At 50.0% G+C, this 7,076-nt stretch overlaps 1 long non-coding RNA gene across 1 annotated transcript in view; it reads left to right on the forward strand.

Moving 5' to 3' along the window:
• The window catches only part of LOC132365210 (uncharacterized), a 54,909-nt gene extending 48,556 nt beyond the window's left edge, over positions 1-6,353 (forward strand). The window contains exon 3 of the long non-coding RNA XR_009503056.1: positions 4,576-6,353. This is a non-coding gene — a long non-coding RNA (uncharacterized LOC132365210). The remainder of the gene's footprint in view (positions 1-4,575) is intronic.
• Positions 6,354-7,076: the final 723 nt, after the last annotated feature.

The following is a 7,076-nucleotide window of genomic DNA, read 5'->3' on the forward strand; positions in this document are numbered from 1 at the left end:
TCGGGCCGAGGGCACTGCCCCCTGTCCCGAGGAAGAGGGGGAGAAAGATCCCCGTTCTGAGTCCCCTGCCAGCCCAGCTCCAACAGCGGCTGGCTCTCAGGGGACAAGGAGAGGGAGGGCAAGGAGGGGCTGCTTTCCGGTGCCTTCTTCAAGACCCCAGATGCACGCAACAATTTCAACAGATTCCGGAAAGAATCCTCACTACCCACCGAGGCCGGAAATTCCTACCCTGGGGATGTCCGGGTGGGGAGGGCCGGTGTCGCTGGGGCGGGGGAGGCGCAAAAGCACAACCTCCACGGAGCCCAGGTCCCAGCCGGTCTGGAGCATCTAACTAGGGGCCTCCCAGTTCGGGGTGCCGGAGCAACCTCGCGCTCATCCTGCACGCTCCCGGCCACTGGCCTGCGGCCCGCACTCACTCGGGCGCCCGGTCCCTGCGTCCCTTGTCAGGTGGCTTTCCGCGTGCGGTGTGCGCCATGGAGACTGCTGCCAGGGGCGGTCGCAGCGAGGGGCGGAGGCTGGAGGGCGTCCGTGACCCGCGAGGGGCCGGAGCTGGAGGGAGAAGAGTCGGAGGCAGGAGGAGGAGGGCGTAGAAGCAGCAAATGTCGTTCCAGGGTTCGTCCGGGCTCGGCCCCGGACCTGGAGAACTCCAGGTGCCCTCGCTGCAGGTCAAGGTCGTCGCAGCCAATGGCGCTGCGAGGGACGGGATCTAGGAGGGGAAAGAAGCTGGGGACCCTTGTGTCCTTGGTCATCAGTGGGGCACTGGGGACGAGGAGCAGAGGTCTCCAAGAGATAGACGCCTCCGCCTGTTACCCCAGCCCCCCGCCCCGCGCCATGTCAGCTGTGGACCTCACCGGAGCCCCTAACATGGTTTCCCAAAGAAACCGAGTTATAAATGGTGGTTACAGCCCACAGCAACAGGCAGAACCAGTGTGAGGGGACTCTCCTGCCCACTAGAGAAGTTTCCTTTTGTGACTTTTTGTCTCCCCAATCGCGGGACGGAGGGGGCGACAGGATAAAGGAAGTAGCTCAGGGGCTGGGCCTGGGGGTCTTTCTGGGGAATATGGAGGAGAGAGATGCAAAAGCAGTTGGAGCTTTGGGAAGAAGTGGATGGGAGAGGAAAAGGGATTTTAAGAAAATTTGCTGTGGGCAGTGGCTTTGGGGCTTGTAGATTTAAGGATTTGGGGGCCCCCAAAGATACCTTTGCCCCAATCCTGGGAACCTGTGAATATGTAACCTTATATGGCAAAAAGGACTTTGCAGATGTGGTTAAAGTTACAGACCTTGAGATGGGGCTGTTATTCTTGATTATCTGGGTGGGGCCCAATCTACGCCTGAGTCTGAGAACAGGAAGCTGGGAAACTGTCCCTGCTGTGCTCAGAGAGAGATGAGTGATGAAAAGAAAGGTCAGAGAGATGCAATGAGAAGAACTCAACTGGCTGTTGCTGGCTTCAAAGATGGCAGAAAGGGACAGGAGCCAAGGAATGTGGGCAGCCTCTAGGGGCTGGCGAAGGTGTGGAAATGGATTCTCTCAAAGGAACCCAGCCCTGCTGACACCTTGATTTTAGTCCAGTGACACCCATGTGGGACTTCTGACCTCCAGATCTGTCAGATAATAAATTATCTATATCTATCGAAATCTCTGTCTCTCTCTCTTAGTGTATAGAATAGGCTCTTAGTGAATGTTTAATGAAAGAATGAATAATGAAAGAAATTGGACTAAATTAATTCACAGTAAACTGCAAACGGAAAATAGTCCCATAACTCCTCCACACTGGCTGTAGTTTTTTAAGTTATATTTTAAACCCAAATGGCTCTCATTTGGCACAAAGTGAATTGAAGCTGTGGGGAAGGTCAAGGAGGGCAAGGAAGGATCCTCCGTTTGGACAGACATGACTTTCCAGTGAGCGTGCCCCCATGAATCGGCACCCCTGGGTTATTTCTGCTTTGTGCAGCCACTTTCCTTCCTCTGTGGGGGCCCTAGTCCAGTCTTCCTAAGATGTAACCAGAAGGGCAGTGAGGGAGGAGAAGTCTGGAGTGGGGTGAGAGAGTACACTTACAGGTCACAGACTAGGTCTCGAAGCAGATTCTTAGGGAACAGAGAATGATCAGGAAGACCAGCCCCCAAGAGGACAGGGACAGAGCAAGGGTCAGAAACTAGACAGGCCATCAGAGAGGAGAGGAGGAGTCCCTATGCACAGTGGGCAGGTTCATAAAAGAAATGTAACACTAGGATTAGGGTCAGCTGAGAGTGTCAGAAACCCATTAACACTGGTTAGAAAAATATAGAAGTTCATTTCCCTTTCATGTTAATGAAATTCAGGGGTAAACGGTCCAGAGCTGCTACAGAAGGCCCAAGATCATGAAGAATGCAGGCTCCTTCTACTTTTTTTTAAAATTAATTAATTTATTTATTTTTGGCTGCGTTGGGTCTTCGTTGCTGCGTGCAGGCTTTTCTCTAGTTGCGGTGAGCAGGGGCTACTCTTCCTTGCGGTGCACGGGCTTCTCATTGCGGTGGCTTCTCTTGTTTCGGAGCATGGGCTCTAGAGCGCAAGCTCAGTAGTTGTGGCCCTCGGGCTTAGTTGCTCCGAGGCATGTGGGATCTTCCCAGACCAGGGATAGAACCCGTGTCCCCTGCATTGGCAGGTGGATTCTTAACCACTGCGCCACCAGGGAAGTCCCTCCTTTTACTTTATTACTCTGCCATCCTCAGTGTGTGACTTTCACCTCACGGCCCAAAATGGGTGCTGAGCTCCAGCCATTTTGTTCCCATTTCAGATAGAAGGACGGAGAACTGGACAAAGAAGGGCATGTTCTCTCCCTTTAAGGACATTTCCCAGAAATCACATATAGCACTTTTGCTTACATTCCATTAGCCAGACCTACGGACATGATCATACCTAGTGGCAAAGGAGGCTGGGAAAGATGGTCTTTATTCCAGACAGACATGAGCCCAGTGAAAAATGGGAACTTCTGTTATTTACAGAAGAAGGGAAAGACGGATATCGGGAGATAACTCGCAACCTGGGCTGCAGCAGCTACTAGCTGCCCGGACCCCAGGGATGGCCGGTGCAGTGGGTGGGATGGGCACCAGTTTGAAAGTACTATAGAGATTCCTCATACATTCCTCAAGCGTTTGTGAGTCAGAGCAGCCTGGAGCTCATTTCACAGTTGTTATCATTTTAAGTGTGACTCATCCACCAGGGCTGAATTACTGGCGAGGCTAAGCAGGTATTTTGAGCTCCTGCAAAGCTGGGAGACAAAACAACAATGACAAATGCAGGGGAAGAATCTGATATTTCATATTTCAAGAAAAACCCTAGCAAAATAGTTTTGAGAAAAGTCAGAAGTTTTGTTGAACTTCATTACCTGTCTTTTGCAGCATAGTGTTGTTTTGTTTTTTGATTTATGCATAAGAGGAGGGTGGAGGTTCCATGATATTTTTGGTCCTCAGAACCCTGATCAGACCCTCAGAATCAACACTGGTATCAGCCCACCCCATCCTCGTGCCTTGCTCCTTGCTGACTTTCAGCCACCAGAATCTTAGAAGGGCTTTGAGGTCAATTTGGCTTTTGGGGGAGGGAGGCTGTTCTGCTACTGGATCATATGCCAGAGGGAAGGAAACCCAGGAGAACTCATGACAGAGAAGAAGAAGGAAGAGGGAAAAGAAAGAGGGAGAGTGAGCCAAGGAGGGAAGAGATATAAAGGAGGGCGTGAGGTCAGAGGGGTAGAAGAGCTCAGGGGCAGTCCACCCAGGAGGAAGTGGTTTTTAAATGTCTTCACAAATACATGCATTCCTCCCTCCAAAAAGCAGGCATTAATCGCTCTTTCCCTGAGTGTGGGTTGGACTTAGTGACTCACTTCTAATGAATAAAATATGATGGAAGAGATGGTGTGTGACCAGGTCATAAAAGGCATCATGACATCCTCCTTGTCTCCTTCTTGGATCACTGGCTCTGGGAGAAGCCAGCCACCGCTTGGTGAGGACACCCAAGCAGCCCTGGGAAAGGCCCAGGGCGTGAGGAACTGAGACCTCCAGCCAAGGGCAATGTGAGTGAGACATCCTGGAAGTGGGTCCTTTAAGCCCCTTTAAGCCTTCAAATCCTGCAGCCTCATGAGAAACCCTGAGCCAGGACCACCCGGCTAAGCCGCTCCCAGAATCCCGAGTCTCAGAAATTGTGTACGATCATAAGCGCTTGCTGTATTTAGCCGTTAAGTTTTGGAGTAATTTGTTCCACCTCCAATATATAACTAACACACCTAGGAAACTTCTTTCTCAGTAAAGGAAGATTTGCAGGGACCTAAGGGGTGCATAACTCAGACGTTGGCGGCCCTCCCGATATCCATTCTCCACTTCTACCTCCCTGAGGGAACTCAATTTTGGCACATGGTTCTGTAAGCCAGGCTAGGAAAACATCCCCCGGTGTTCCTTGCGTTGGGATAACCACGTGACATCTCGCAGGCAGATGAGACAGAAGCTGAAGTTGATAGATGGAGGCTTCCCAGAAAGCTCTTTAAAGAGGCAGAGCCAGGTAGCATGAGTTTTTGTCTTCTGTTCTTACATTTCTTCTCTCTCAGAATGCAGTCATCGTGCTAAAGGTGAAGCTGCCATCCTGTACGTCATCCCCAGACATCAACCACGACCCGGATGGCTGAGAGGATGGATGCAAAGATTCGGGTCTCTGAGAGCATAATGGAACTGCTGAATTCATCCGGGTTGCCCTCCTCCGGGTTCTCATTACATAAGGAAAGGAACACCCCGGTTTATTTAGGGCAAAGCTGTTCAGATTTCTGTTACCCACAGCAGAATGGGCATTTCTGGAAACAGGAACTCCTTGACGGATGCATCTTCAGATAATGTGCAGACATTCAATTACACAGTGAAAAAAGGATGCGTTTCACAGTTTTGACTGGGACAATTTTATTTAGAATGTTTATTGTTGACCCATCTCTGAAAGCACGTAGTCACTGTTGTGAAGAGAACAGGGATTGCTGAGGCAAGAAATGATGACACAATCTCTCTGGGTTCTCAAGAAGAACACGGGGTTTTGAACCGAAAATGTGAAAGCCGGCCCTGCTGGCAGCCAGGCCGTTGGTTTCCCAATCTGCACGGAAGCGATGTTCAGGCAAGCCCCTCACCCTCAGAAACGTTTGGAAGGAGAGACAGAACAAGGCCAAACACACAGGTGACTAACTGACTCCCTCTTCTGATGAATCTGAGTGACTGCTCTCCCTTCACCAGTTACAAGCAACTCTAGTGCCCCTGTTTTCTAGATAACGTTAGATTCCAGTTACCAAAATACTCTGTTCTTCACAGCATCTAGTCTAGGGTTGCCCCCCACCTTCCCAATCCCTCCTGAGAATCACCCAGCACTGGGCAGGTCCTGTGAGAAGCCCCTGCCAGCTCCCTCTCCTGAGCCTCTGGGGCCATCCTCTCCTGCTGCAGCAAGCTCAGTAAACCTAACATCTTTTTTTCTTAGACTGCAGGTGAGTGTCTGGTAATCTTTGGTCAGCGGGCTTTAACAGAACATCCCAAAGCCAGAGTTTTAAGCCCCTCCCACCTCTAGTGGTCCAAATAGAGGTTCAGGAACGGGTGCCAGGAGCTCCCGGCAGACCGCAGCATCCTGGGGACTGGAACTGTCGCTAATTCACTCATCCTTGCCCTCAAATAACTTGTTCTCCACACCTGTCTGTCTGTCCTTCCAGCAATGACTGGAGGGGTAAGGAAAAGGACAGTGGACCCTGAGACAGCTGTCACTACCATGCCCACATCCCCTACCAGAGTTCTTGGGAAGCTCCCCTCTCCTGTTTGCTCTCTGTGTAGTCATCATTCAGTCCTGACTGGGTCCATGTGGAAAAAAGAGGTAAAATCTACAGGGAGGAAACAGTGTGACCCTTGCATCAGGCAGGGAAGGAGGGAGTTTCTTCTAGGGTGTGCTTAGAGGGAAGAGGAGATTTTCCCAGGGTTGGGCTGGCCTGAAATTCATCGGCACTAGATGTAGGGGGTTCATTGAGCACTGGCCCTGCCATCATTTGCAGGTGTTTCGGAAACATGTTCTGATCAGAAAAGACATCCCAAATGAAGATTATAACTAAAAGGGTCAAGGGATGTTTTCCAATGAGAGACTCTATGGAGTAGGACGTCTGAAAACAAGCTTCAAATAGCTTTTGAAGGTGAACAGGACGATGATAAAAAACTGAGTCCTCAATGTGGGCTGTATCAGTGCTTCTCAACCCGACTACATATTAGAATCAGCTGGGAGAGTTAAAAGACTGCCTGTGCCTGAGACCCTACTCCAGTCCAATCATATTAGAATTTTTCAACCAAGGAGATAATAAAAAGCCTCAGGAAGCTCCTTTTATGCCACTTTCCTTGTATTTACCGACTCTTTTGCCCATCAGCTCTAAGGATCTTCACTCTCAGGCAGTCTGAACATGGGGGTAACAAATCTCTTCTCAAAGCCTGAGACCAACCATGCCCCCCACTTCCTGGGCTGGATGCCACCAGGCTCTCTTAGGCCAAGTCTGGTCACGTCTCACTTCACCAAATGGAGATGAACAAACACCGATTTTGAGATCATAAGTTTTGCCTACCAAGTTAGCAGTGATTTTTAAAGAAAGCTATTACTCAGTGACTCAGTATTGAGAAGGTTGTGGTGAGAATGTGTCTCACATATGCTGATGGGAGTGTAAATTGGAACTCTTCTGGAGCGAGATTTGTCTGTATATATCAATAATCTAAAGCTGGAAATTCCACACCTGGGATCCTGTTCTAGGAAATCATTTAGATTTATATGTAGGAGTTAGAATGCTTTCAGCTGCCAGCGGCAGAAAACTCAATGCTGCTGTAACAGCAGTAATCAGATATTCATCGCTCGTGTAACAAGAAGTCTGGTGGTAAGACATCCTGGAATGGGTTTGGTGTATCCATGATGTAATGAAGGACCTCAGACCTTTCTTTTCCCATTCTGCCATCCACAGTTTGTGGTCTCCCCTGGTGGTGGTGGTGGTGCTATCAGCCGTTGCAACTCAAAGTGTCCAGTCCTTATGTGACAGTGGCCAACCAGAAAAGAAGAGAG

Source organism: Balaenoptera ricei, chromosome 4 (genome assembly GCF_028023285.1).
Source record: "Balaenoptera ricei isolate mBalRic1 chromosome 4, mBalRic1.hap2, whole genome shotgun sequence".
Classification (NCBI taxonomy): Eukaryota; Metazoa; Chordata; class Mammalia; order Artiodactyla; family Balaenopteridae; genus Balaenoptera; species Balaenoptera ricei.